Source organism: Haemaphysalis longicornis, unplaced genomic scaffold (genome assembly GCF_048455015.1).
Source record: "Haemaphysalis longicornis isolate Haplotype H1 unplaced genomic scaffold, Haemaphysalis longicornis Haplotype H1 scaffold_20, whole genome shotgun sequence".
Classification (NCBI taxonomy): Eukaryota; Metazoa; Arthropoda; class Arachnida; order Ixodida; family Ixodidae; genus Haemaphysalis; species Haemaphysalis longicornis.
Genome location: NW_027526296.1, coordinates 4,690,378 through 4,703,902, shown reverse-complemented (window position 1 = coordinate 4,703,902; position 13,525 = coordinate 4,690,378). Strand labels below are relative to the sequence as shown.

The window sequence follows — 13,525 nt, the reverse complement described above, 5'->3', positions numbered from 1 at the left end:
TGGGCACTGTCACGTGTCAACCATAGTCCCCTTCATCTGCCATTATGAGCATCTTCGTGTTTTAATCTACGGGCCCTCTACACCCATGTATACAACTTTTTAGGCAGCACCATTCTCATCTCATGCACGTTTTAAGCTCAGACCTGGCATTGAAGGACCTCCTAATAGTCTTGGTGCTCTTTGGTCGTAGACACCCTTCCGCCAATAAACACAAACTATACTACTACTGGACGTGTTGAACAGACATCCACTTGTCGCCATACACCTCTGTCCATTGACGGTGAAAATCTACCGGTGAAGTCCCGTTGGCATGCAAAAAGCAAGTTAAGGAAAGATTCTCGCACTTGGCAAGAGCAACAATGGGCACCTCCATCTCGGACGGCTGCTGAGCCAGTACCGAGCGGCGAAGCGAAGCACTGCCGGGCGGAATCAAGAGGGGGGGAACAGCCGCACACAGCGGTGTTTCCGGATTCCATCTCGCACCTTCCCGTGCGGCTGGGAGCTCTTTGGGAACCTTATTTCTCAATCAACCCTCGTAGTTGCAAGTGATCCTGATTACTTAACGCATTCTGATGAAACTAGCCAAAGCCATGCTGCATGTTGAGAGAGGTGTTTGCTGCACCCTTTCGCTTGCATGCCGGGCATCAGTGCTTGATGCCTTCACCACTGCATCTGTGCGATGTCATGATTCAATATTTGTCTAAATGTGGGGTCAGCAGTTTTCAGGATTTATATTTTTTGAAATTGAGTGTCCGCGGATCACTTACAAGGGGCACACATCTCATATTCCCACTTTTCACGTTGAAATGATTAACTTTGGCCAAAATGTTGAATGTAGAAGCGAGCCGACTTAAGGGGGTCGTGAAGAGAAAATGCATTTGTCTTTGCTTAATTTTGTCTGCGTGAACGACCTTTAAAGAACATAAATCCCAAATATTTTCACAATTTTGCGTCTGGAAGTTAGGAGGCGCTGTTGAAATTCTCGTTTTGAGGCGCATCGCAAGCGACCATGCGCGCGTTGTCGGTCGGCAACGCAACTAGAGTGACTTCACGTCAAGTACATTCGAGAGTTCAATGTTATTTGTGTATAATGTTTTGCAAAGCTGCAAACCCGATACTTTAAAAATGATGCATCCTTTATTCGTTGCCAAAAAACAGTTTTCTATCCACGTGAGCGGTGTCGTGGCCGCGTCAGTTGTCTGGCAACCATTGCAGCATAACTCAGACCTACTGGCTGTTGTACAGTTCGTAGCCAGTTTCGCTGCTGCATTTCACGTTCTTTTGCCGAATTCTCATTGGAATCTTCCCTTTTTTTTTTTTTTTTTTTTTTTTTTTTGTATGAAATGGCGTAAAACCGCTCAAGAAAAAAATAAGTGCTTGTCGTGCGATTCGAACTTGCGGCCTCCGGGACAGCCCGGCCAGTTGGACACTTCATCCACTACACTATCAACGTCAGAAGCGAGCGCGGCGAAAACTGCTGCATGAAAGCCTCTTCGCATTTGTAACCCAGAAGTCTGTCGTGTTTTCATAAATTCTAATCAACCCAGAGCTTTAACCGCCAACTTGCTGTTGAGCGCTTCTGCAGAAAGCCAAAGGGGAGCGTATACAATCAACGAAACAGCGTTAACAGCATTGTTTATTGCAGGAAACTGGAAATCAATCGTCGAACTGCGTGATGTTGGGACTCGGCTACTCGGCGCTGTATCGCTGCTTCTCGCTAGTTATTTTTGCGCTTGATGAGTAAATGATGGATGGGTTTTAAGTTTTGGCTACTTGAAGTTCCTTTGATAAGCGTGTTTACGTAATAAATTCTGGCCCGTTCACACTAGCGACGAAAGTGATGAAAGCGACGGAAATTGCTGTCGCTTTCGCCGCCTTTCATCGCTTTCGTCGCGCGCGATCGGTCTCGACCAAATTTTGTCGCCTCCGTCGCGCCGTCGCTTTTGAAGCGGAAGCAGGAGGCGAGACTTCCTGACGTCATATCCTTCCAAAGCACCCGGATGCTGTGTCTCCACAAGCGGCGAAGCTCCCGTGAAGTCTCACTCCGAGCGCGAGACAATAACAAGAAAAGCAAAAAATAGTCGTCGCTCGATGTCGCGTGGAAGTGTGAACAGCAAGGGTGGCGATCGCTTTCGCCTTCGTCGCTTTGTCGCGTCGCTTCGTCGCAAGTGTGAACGGGCCTTAAGCGTTCAGTCATTTCACTCGTCAGGTCAGAAGTTTCACGTTCGCGCAACTCGCATTACAGGCTACGGGAGGCAGACGTCGGCAAACTTGTGCAAGAATATCGGCTAGTAAAACGACAGTTTAGACTCGTGCAAAATAGCGTAAACAGTTTACGAATGTCCAGTTTAGATGAAACGTGGTTACTTCTGCCTGCTCCACGCCCGCATTGTTGACTGAAAGATCGACCATGTTGATCAGTCGTATCAGAGATCAGACATCTCCCGTTCAGATGCAGGGCGAGTCTCATCATTGCGCCGATGTTGTAGCTTTATCTGACCCTTTGCAAGCCCGCTGTATGCCAACATATTGTGCAGACGAGGGAGAACTATGATTGGCTTCTTACTGACTTACTGAAACGTCACTTCACGAGTTGAGGAGGAAAGCCTCGGTGAAACCGTATCTGCATTTGTTTACCTATGCCGATATCGGGCAACGAAACGGGTACGCATTGTTTGTTTATCAAGGTTCCACGGTTATAAGCGCACACACAGCACAATTTTTTTTGAAAATCTCTTCACGACCCCACTAATAACGAAAGCTAATAATCTCAAGCCAGCAAAATGAACGATGTTACCTATCTATGAATGGAGCCACAAGTATACATATTCTGAAAGTTTCTATTAGTTGCAAGCTACATCCTACTTTGTTTACATGACACCAGGAAAAGTGGAATTGCCTTTGGTGTCGTGACTTGAGACAGAATTGCACTGCCAACTTTGTTGCACAATAACCTCTTAGCTGCTGAAAGGGTCTTGTAATTTTTGTTCTTTGCTTCCCTTAGGGCTTTCCATGAAAAATGATTATTACATTTTGTTGCAGGTTATGTTGTCACCACAATTGCTATAGTGTGTAAGGTCTCCTTGAGGTGCTAATGTGAGGGAGAAAGTTGTGGGAGCTATGTGGGGCTGGCAGCTTTTGTCTGTCAGCGTTTTCACCCATTTGTCTGAATGCTTGCACTCCGTCCTTGCAAGGCTTACATTTTGCAGCTGTTGCACAGAAAGAAAGTGAGAAAGCACAATCAGGTAGCACTGCATGCACCTCAAAAGTTGGCTTGCCTAATCCGGTGGTTGTGGCTGCAGTGTTGAAAACAAAAATAGTAGTACAAAATTTTAGTTGTTTTCTGAATAGGCTCCCACTGTTGGCCCTTGCTGTGGTAGGTGACTGGAGAGCTGCTTGTGTGCAAGAGTTGCTTTCGGTTGGACAACAGAAAGCCAGAAGCAAGCTTAAAACTGTTAAAGACTAACTGCACTCAAAATTTCGACCTCTTGAAAACACCATTTCCGTATAGTCTGCTGAAAAAGAAAGCAAGATGCAAAATACAACAGCTGAAATATGCACGTGGACGTCGCAAGGGGTCAGCAAAAATCGGCGATTTTGTAACTGAAATCGAAGAAGGCACGGCCATTGACGTGACGTGGCAGCTGACCAGCGAGTGGCCAGATGGTCAGCAGCTCGGGAGCAAGCCTGCGCGCAAGCTATATGTGCGCGGGGCAGCAAATGGGTGAAGCGTTTGCAGCAGAGCTTGACCGGTCCTCCAGCTGCGTGGCTGGCCAGAGGAAGAAGCCCCCATTGGCTGGAACGTCACAGGCGTGTCATGGCTGTTTACGCGATCCGCCGGCAGGTGCAGCGTGGTCTGCACCTGAGCCTTTTTAAACGCTTCTGACTGATTAACGAGGCGTTTCACGGGGCCACCACTTGTGTCCCAGCTATTTGGTGGTATTGTAGTACTACACGTGAAAAAATAAATTTGGTCGGGGTGCAGTTTGAGTGCAGTTGGCCTTTGAGTCGTGTTGAGGTGAAGAGCATGACATTGTCAGAGTTAACAAAGTTGCGACAAAAATTCGAATATGGGCACTCGGTACGCCACCATAACAGCTCTCGAGTTCTGCCCGAAGTGCAATGGCTCTTGGCTCTAACCGCAATTCATCTTAGGTACAAGCATTGCGAGGTAGCAATGTAAAAGCACACAAAATGGCTTGGCTGTGTTTGAAGAGCAGTATAAGTGATGCGTGCAGAGCCGATGTGCAGAAGTGGAAGGTTCTCTGCATGAAATCACCTGCGTGAAAAGTTTGTGTACTTCGTTCTTCGTTGAACTGTGACGAAGCATGACTACTGACTGATTGTGTGCGGACTATACTTTAACTGCACATATTATGGAGAGAAGAAGCATGCCTCTTAGACTGGCAGAGAACATATGTTTATTTGTCCAAGAAAAGTGATGTGTGTAGTGCAAACAGAACATCAGTGCTTTTCTGCACTGAAAGCATGCAAGTGATGCAGTTGGTCTTCTTGAATGCTTTTGAGTTGTGCAAAACAGCAGTGAATTGGGTGGTTAGGGCCCACTGCTAGCATTGAACATTGCAATATTTGTAGGCATTGTCATGCCACCAGCAGAGCATTACATTCTCCCCGAAGGCAATCAGCGGACTGTTGCCTTTTGCCTTTTCAAAGTAGTGGCACTGAAAGCCCGTGGTGCCTTGCAGGTGGAGCCCGGCGCCCTTGTCCAGTGGCCAGCTGCTGTCCTCCCACGACCAGCACCGGACCCCGACCCCGACCACCCACTACCCCTGACCCCCGACGCCCATGTCTTCGGCCGACGCGTCGTCGCCCTGAGGACTTTTGCGCCCGCTGGCTGCTGTGCTGTCTTGCAGCCGGCCGCCAGGAAGAAAACTGCGTTCGTAACCGCACTGGCTCGCGTTCGAGTGTAAACCCTTTCCAAGAGCAGCAGCAGAAAACACGGGAAGAATGAGAGCTACCGCCGGTCAGTACTGCCGGCTCTGGTTTTTTAGATTCAACTACCTCGCTGTCTCAGCCTACCTCTCGTCCACTCTTGCAGTCTCACCACTACTTCCGTTCACTCCCCCCTTTTCTTGTCCGCCTCCCTTCGCTCGCCGAGGGTGCCAGCCTCTTCCGAGGCAGGCTGTGGGAAATAAGGCCCTGTCCGTCAGCAAGGGTTAGGAACACCCGGGCTTTTGCCGAGCTCTCCCCGAAACGCGCCGTCCCAGACGTGTGCTCAGCCTCTCGAGGCCCTCGCAAGCATTCTTACCAAGGCTCAACACCGTCCTTGCGTGCTTTAGCTTAGAGCTCTTCCCCGCCTTCTATCTCCAAGCCAATGACATCCTTGTCTAGCTTAGCATGCCCTTTCCTCCGCGGCAGGCCAACGTGGGGCGCGCTTGCCCGCTCTTGGGTCGGACTGCGTGGTGCGTTTCCTGTGCTCTGGACATTGGGATGGGAGCTCTCTGTCAGTGCCTTTTTCGGGGAAGGGAGTAATTTTTTTTTTTCTTTCAGTGGGAACTCTCGCAAGCACCTCTGTGCCTGCAGCCAAAGTAGCGTTTGAAATTTTTCTACGGGTTGGAAGCAGCGCTAGCCGCTAGCTTCCAGGCTCCCCTGCCGGGGTTAAGGGGATAGGAAATTGTTGTAGCAGAGGAGAAGATGGCTATTATGCAAAAGTGGGCGGGGGGAAAAAAACGCACACACGCCACGGAGTAGGGTTGAGAGCGCGCCCCGCAGTTCCCTCGCCCCCCTTCCTAATTCGATGCCTGCCTGTTTTGCTTTCTTTCCGGTCCTGCTCTTTGTTGACTTGAGAGAGAGAGCTGCAGTGACTTTGGATGCGTCACCACGACGTCGTCGGTTCGTTGGGCGACTCCCTCCCCACTACCCTTTCTCTTTTTCACCCTCTTTCTCCCCTCTCTCTCTCTCACTCTCTCCCCCCTCTCCTGACATCGAGGCAACTTCATGCAAGAGAGCAGCAGCACATCCGCAAGAGGGATTGTTGTTGCATGGTACGGCTTGATCCGCGATATCTGCGATGACGAAGAATACTCTCCCACAGGAACCGGAAGTAGACAAGCTGAAAAAACAAACTGATGATGTTGAGTGGCTGATGAAGAGCGGAATTGATGAGAAACCCAAGGAACTGATGTTTTTTTTTTACTTGTTCATGTCTCTGATTGTTCTTTTTTACCTCTTTTTTTTTTTTCGGTACTGTTTGTGTTTATGAAACACAGTTGCAGCTACCCAGACAATGATTGTCTGGCCTGTGAGAGCGCCTACGTCACCTCGTTTTGTCATCTGTGACTTGTGCGCGTCTGCATACTTTTTTTTTTAATCTCACTGATGTTTTGCCTCTATTTTTTTTTTTTTTTTATGAAGTGTTGTTAATGGTCAGTGTCGGGGGATGCAGGTTGCAATGTGTGTTGTTGGTACTTTTTTGCTCTTCCTTTTCTGCTCTGTTTTGCTGTTGATGCATTTCGAGGAAAGGCAGTGTGGCTGCTTCCTCTGCGTTGCCCTGCACCTTCTTTTGCTCGATGCTTTGCTTTCTCCTGGAGCAAGATAGACTTTGTGCGGCACCGCTCATAGGACTCTGTGCTTTTTGCTTATCGCATTCTTAGGACTGAGTTTGGATGGGGAAAAATTGACTTTATTGGTGGATGCAGAACCGTGGGTGGGAAATGTTTGTAGTTTTACCGTTGAAAGCTGGCATTGTTGTAATAAAAGCGTAAAAACGTTACTGGTGTCCGCCACACCCAATTCCTTTTTACCGCCTGTTTAAATTCTCGGATGTTTAAATTTTTAAAAGCCTTAGCTTCTTTTATTTATCTGGCGCCAATTACGATAGTTCTGGAATGCCGCGTTAAAATGAGTTTGGAATTCTTTTCCGTGCGGGGCAAATTCGGTCGAGGGCAAGAGTGGTTTTCCCACGAGCGTGTTCTCTTCTCTGTTCCCCCTGGGATGCCTTGTCGTTGCGATTTCCTCTGCCCCTGCATCTGCTGCTTCCGTGCGGGACGTGTATGCGTCGTGTGTGTGCCGAAGGAGGGAACGGCGCTCCCTTCTGAGCGAGTGTGCGGCACTCTCTCCTCATCCTCTTCCCTTCCGACCTCCCCTCCCTCCCCCTTCCTGGGCTCGTGGTGCTTGACACAGACATGCGCATTTGACACACACACACAGACAGATGACACAGGTGAAGGACGCTCTGTTATGTGCGACGAGTGGCCGCCAGGCCGGCGGGACGGTATCTCTGGTGCGCGCCCCTTATCCTCCCCCCCTCCCCCGAAGGCCCACTCCTCGGAGAGCCCAGCCCTCGCCCCTGGGATCCCGACCGAAGGGAGTCCGCAGAAGCCTTGAACCCACTGGGGCCGGCCCTTCAGCGACGTGGTCGAGCGACTGACGCGCAGGACTTGCTTACAATCCCCCCTCTCCACCCCTCCCCCCGTTTCCTTTGTCGTGCTGTTTTTTTTTTCCCTCCACCTACCACGTCCTCATTTTTTTTTGCCTTTTGGAACGCGTGACCGACTGAAGATCACGGAGCGTTGCGGTCGACCCGGGGGCTTGCGGGGGCGAGTGTGCGCGTGTGCCACCCCTCGCTGGCTGCCGCGCCGCCGCGCCGGGGAGCGCCCACTGAGAGTAGCGAGCGGAATGGACTTTGGCGGCTTGGGCTTGAGACTCCCGGCGCGGGCGGCCGGCTGGCGAAAGCTCTAGTTTTTTTTTCGAGCAGACGAAGATGTTACATGCAGACGATGATGACGATGATGACGACGATGTGCGATTGTGTTGTGACCGAGTGCACCTGCATCCCCCATTTTATGTGGCGAAGAGAGTAGTGTGTGCTCTTTAAACGTGTGCGTGCCGCGCTTTGGGGCCTGGGGCACCCTTGCCTCGGCGGGGTGTGTTTGTACCTCTCTCTCTCTCTGTTTTTTTTCCACCTCCCCCTGCCCCAGGAGCATCGTCTCCTCTTTCGGAGTACTCTTCCTTTTATTTTCCTTCTTGGCTCGGCCAGTCCTGCTGGCCCTCACTGCTTTGGTGTTTTTGTCTCGTTACTCGCACTTTTGACCCCACCTGCGTGGCACCCTGTGGCCCCTGCGTGGGGCTGCAGCAGTGGGTGCTTCCCCTCCCCTCTTCCGTGCTCGGGACCCCCGCATTCAGGGATCAACCCTCTCTCTGTGCCTTTGTTCCCCCCCCCCTTTTTTTTTTCCCCCAGTGCGCCTTGAAATCTGTAGGAAGTGAGTCTTCTTCTGGTGTGTGCATCAGGTTTTATGTGCCGAGAGAGAGAGAGAGCTGTGTCCCTGATCTGATGATGTCACAAGCTGGGTCTGGTTGTCGTCTTGAGTTCTCTGTGCTGTGAGCCTAAAGAGTGCAGTGTGTGTGCGCACCGCCTGTAGTGGAGGCCACGTGTACAGCCTCCTCCCTTTGCATTGTCTGGAGACGGGGCTGCTTGGGAAAAAAAATGTGCAAATGCGGAAAAAAATGTCTGTCATCCGAGTGTCGGGTCGTTTCAACCGTTGGGGGAAAAAAAAAAGATGAGCTTTTGCCACCCTGTCAATTCCCTCCTCTTTCCCTTCCCCGACCCGTTTAAATTACTATGCAAAAAGTGCAGCCTGATCGGTGTGCGTGCGTGTGTGCTTCCAAGGCCGAGAGAGTGTTTGTGTGGGGGGCTTCGACTCGTGGTTGGCCGCCCCCCGTGGCATCGGGCGGTGCTCTTGCGCACCCACCCGGCAGCAGAGCCCCGAAGAAGCCCGCCCACGCCCCCTGCTTCTAGATCCGAGATCGTGCATCGAAACCCCCTCGCAGTGCCCCCAGCCCCGTCGTCATCCGGTGCAGCTGTCCCCGCTGTGTGGCGGCGACAGTGCAGAGTCTCTCGCCGTGCCGCTTTTCTCTGGCCCTTCTACCTCGGTCTTCTCTGCCCGCTGAGCCCTCGTGGCGGCAGCGACAACAACAACTGATGTGGTGCCCCGTCTCTGAGCGACACATTGCGTCTTCTGGGTTTATCCTGAGTAAAGGGAAGAAGAAGAAGAAAAAGTTCCTCGGTCGCGCTCGCGGCCCTCTGGCGTGCCGGGCCCTTTTTGTCTCCCCCCGTGGTGCACCAGTGCCCGACCAAAGCTTTTGCCCAGTGCACGCGGAAAAGAAAAGCAAGCAAAAGGACACACGCACACACACACGGAGAGCGGGCGGTGGCTGGAGCCCGCCGCCCGTCGATGACAGGCAGCAGTGATCACGTGCACGGCTGCCCTGCCAGCAACGCCGACATCGCAACGAGCGCCACCGCTCAGTGGTGCCGGGACAATTCCTCCTCATCCTCGGCCAATTTGCCGCGGCATCTGTGGATATGACGACGACGACAACCGGGGAGACTCCTGCAGCAAGAGGGGAAAAAAAAAAGCATGGGAAAGAAAAGTGGGCAGCATCTGTTTTTTTAGACGTGTTTACCCATCGGATGCAGCATTGGGAAAGTGAAAAGGCAAGCACAAAAGGAAAACTACGGAGCGAACACTCCTGCATTAGTGTTGTTTGGGGGGGGGTTCCTCGAGCTCCGGGGGGCTGCCTGGCCGGGCCCCGCCCCCTGGGGCAATTTGCAAGTCCGGCGTGAGACGATGCTTGGTTGACCGGCTTCCGCAAGAGGTGCCGCACTATTGGAGGACGATGTGACGGCCGCCGGAAGGCCCCCACTGCAGTGCGCGTCGCCCATTGAGACTTGGACCGGCGTGACCGCGGCGGTGGTGAGGTGTGCAGTGCGTAGTGAGATCGTCGCCTTTCCGCTACCGCCGCCGTGGAAACCCTGCAGTCCTGCGGTGGGGCTTGTCCGCGTGGCTGCAAAAAAAGGGAGGGTGGGGGATCCGAAATGGGACAAAGAACAAAACGAAATGAAAAAGAAGTGGTTTACGTGCGGCACCTTCTCTCACAGTCTCTCCGGATCAAAAAAAAAAAAATTTCGGGGGGGACAACAGAGCGAGCAGTGTTGTGGCATGTGGAAAAGATTTCTGACTTCTAAAAGGAGCGCAGTATTTTGGTCTCTGGATGGAGGAACCTCCCCGGTTTGGTGTGACCTGGTGGATGTGTCGGTTGTCAGCTCGTGTGTTTGGTGTACATAACTCTTCTTTCCTGTTCTGGGTCATTTATTTATGACGAGGGGAGCAGTGTCCACGCCTCTCCCCTCTCCCGCTGTGCAGGCCCCCTCCCCCCCGTCGGCCGCGCCCCCTTTTTCGCTGTGGGAGCTGCGGGCCTCTTCCATCGGTTTTGAGCAGTAGTGCTCCCCCTTGCAGTGTGTGTGTGTAAAGTGCCAGCTGAGTGCATACGCCTTGTACCCGCTCGTGTAACGGATGCCTGCCTCCCCTCTCTTCGGCGTTCCGGAGGATGCTTTCCTCTCGCTGCGCGACTTGTGTTTCTAAGAAGCATGTTGCCCCTCAAGAAGCATCGCTTTCCTCAGTTTATGGTTGCTGCCGTGCCACAAATCTACGTCCTTTGCACAGTCCCCGCGTGTACTGCAGTGCTTTGATCATCCGTCGTGTAACTGTCCTGAAGACCGGGACGGCGCTTGCTTCGCCAGGCCTATATAACTCAAGCGTGCCATCGACGGACTCCCCAACAAAGCGTCGTTTTAATGGAGAGTCCGTCGATTGCACGCGGAGGGCGTCTGATGTCTTTGCACTGCAGTTCACATGGCTAGTTGGTCGGGGCTGTGCGTGTGGCCATCTCCCTCGTTTTTTTTTTTCCGCCTCGGTGCCTCAGTGCAGTATGGTTTTTCACCTCGGCAGAGTTTGTTTTTGTTGCCACTTCCTCTGGCCCCTTTTACGAGGGTACGGGTACTGCAAAGTTGCGAGGGTAGCTCAGCCCTCTGCTTTCCAGCAGGTATTGCTTTCCCAGCGCAGGCCGTTGCCCCAGGTCACTGATGCAGCTCACACCTTGGCCTTCGTTTTAAGCCCGGCTCCCGCATTGGCTCTTCTTCATTGGCACCTCGTATTCACGTTTACAGAACAGTTTGGGGGGAGGGGGCGGTCTGGCTGCGTTGCCAAGGCCAGACGGCTTCTGATCTTAAAAGTGCCAGCGTCGTTTTGTGCAGGCCATTTGATGACGAAGGGATCGTTCCTCTCGAGTTTGTCCCACCACGCAGTCACCCACTCATTGTCCGCTTTTGCTTGAGGCGTTTTTATGCAGTCATCTTGTGTTCATCCAGGTCCTGCTGTCGTCCATCTGACTTCGCTTTCTCTTTTGGAGGAAAGAAGAAAAAAGATTCAAAACTCGCACACCTCCTCCTCCTCTCCTGTGGCAACTAGACTTGGCACACGTTCTTTGCGCTTCGATTTGATTTCTCCGGTGTGCGTGGCATTGTTCAACACTTTTCCAGCAGTCATTCGCATCTTTTCTGAGTGAGAATGCAAGTGTGCTATCATCATCCCTTGCAGTTTCAAGGCAGGCATACTGTTTGCTTTGCATTTGTAACCCGCACTGAGTGTGTTTGGTTTCATTTTTTTTTCTCCTTTATTTTTAGAAATGTGTTGTTGTCGCTGAAAGATGTTGTATGTGGTTGTGCTAACTATACTTGTTTTGTTTGAGGTTGCATGTAAGTGCAGGCGGGTGTGTTTTTTTTATTTGTCAGGGTGTTTGCTCGATTTCTTTTTTTTGTGTGTGTGTGTGCCTTTGTAAAGTAAGCAGGCTGGTCTAAAGAAAATCATGCCAGTCGTAACTTCATTCCCTCCCTTCTCAATTCTCAAGACGTCTGGAAAACCGGAGAAATTTTCAACTTTGTGACAACCCATTGTGGTGGCACTGACTTGCATGCTTACCAGTGGCAGCCCACACATTGATACAAACCTAAGCAGCGTTTTTGTGATTGCAGTAAAGCAAAACAACAAAAACCATAATGCTTTTGCTTCAGTGGTTTTTTTTTAATCCACTCCATCTGATGTGTGTAAGTTTCTGGGTTGATTGTGTAATATCACTCTTTCCTGGCGAGTTGGCTGTTTTGTTCAGTGTGTCTGTTGCCCACTGGTTGGCTTGTGGGAGCTTGCATTTTGTTTTGGTCTATTCAGTTTTTTGCTGATGCATTTCATGCTCATGTCCCAGCCGTGCTTGATGCAAGACTGTGGATGCGATTTGGTCTCGTTGCCCGCCTCCTGACTTTAGGATTCACATTGTTTTAACTGCAATAGCATCTACGGAGTTTAACCATGGATTTAAACGTTGAAGGCAGGAAATTTGAGGGCCTTAATGAATTTTTGTCCATTGGAGAACCATATCTGCAAAATCTGCAGAAAAAACTTTTTGGTGTATGAAATATGCGAAACCCATCTCGGCGTGCACTTTAATATGCCAGCAAGTGCAAGCAGCTTTCAAGCAACAGTGCTTTCTTCACCTTTGCTATACTAGTAAATGCTTTGGTAAATTTGATTCCGTTTGTAGGTGGTACTGTTTTGGCAATATACTAGTAAATGCTTTGGTAAATTTGATTCCGTTTGTAGGTGGTACTGTTTTGGCAAGATTTTCTTGAATTCAAATCATCAACTTCCCATTCTCAGTTACGCAGAGAAACACCCTTTATGGTACACACCCTGCCTTGCTGCAGCTTGTCTCGTTTGTTTAGTTTTTTTTGTGTGTGTGTGTGTGTGTGTGCTTCCTCAACTTTTTTTTTTTTTTTGTCAGGCCTCCCCACCGCCATCACCGTCCTTTACTTTTTTTTTTTAATGGCCAATTCGGAATTAGAAAGAGGGGCAATGATGCTGATTCAAATTCAAAAAAAGAAAGCAAAAAAAGGCACCAATCTCTTACACTTGTGAGGGAAAGAAGACAAGAAAGAAACCGGGGGGCATGTAGCTCTGTAAACAGGCCACTGCCTAGCAATGTGTAAACCTCCCTCGCGCGCGCTCTCTCGAAGATGGTAGGTTGGTTATGTCCCCCATATCTTGTAGTTTTTAACGCTGTTGATGTGAGTGCGTCAGGATCTTTTTAGGAGAAAAATAATCAGTCTGTGTATAATCGCCTGTTTGTCAGCGTGACTGCAGGGCAGGCAAGAGCACGGCCCATGCTGGCGGAAGTTGTTGGGTCGAGCTGGATTCGAAATAGTTGCAGTGCGTAAGGCCCGTGCTGGCCGTCTGTCGTTTTAAAGAGAAAGCTTTTGCAGACATCATTGGCAAAGCTATTCGCTGCCTTACACTGCTCGAGTGGCAGCGGAGAAGTTTTTCAACAGCAGCCGTACTCTTGCCTGGTTTGCGGGGCAGCGAAACATTTAGTGTCTGATGCAAAGTGTAATCATGCGAATAGTGTAACCTCATCTGTTTTTTCTCCGTTTTTCGAATTGCCAATAAAACGATACGAGTGGCGTCCGTAGGCCTGCCTCGTCAGTTTCATGCGCGCAGTGAAAACTGCGATGGCAAAGAGCCCGGGCTCGTTTGGTGCATGTTCGGGGAACTGTAGAAGACTTTTCTGTTTTTGTCTAGCATGGACAGCAGAATGGGAAATAATGAAATTAGACTGATTTCATCATTTTCTCTTATGCCTTGGGGTTTGGCTTGAGAGTGGATGAGTGAAAACA

The 13,525-nt window shown here is 50.6% G+C and overlaps 1 protein-coding gene across 2 annotated transcripts in view; it reads left to right on the top strand.

The window, feature by feature from the left end:
* Window positions 1–13,320, top strand: part of LOC144172314 (uncharacterized) — a 29,451-nt gene extending 16,131 nt beyond the window's left edge. Inside the window, exons 2-3 of one of the 2 annotated variants that reach the window (XR_013322993.1) lie at window positions 4,707–12,396; window positions 12,456–13,320. The gene's annotated coding sequence lies outside the window, so the exon portion shown is untranslated. Of the gene's footprint in view, window positions 1–4,706 lie in introns of both variants that reach the window. The other variant, XM_077701072.1, reaches the window with a different exon arrangement.
* The last annotated feature ends 205 nt before the right edge of the window (window positions 13,321–13,525 follow it).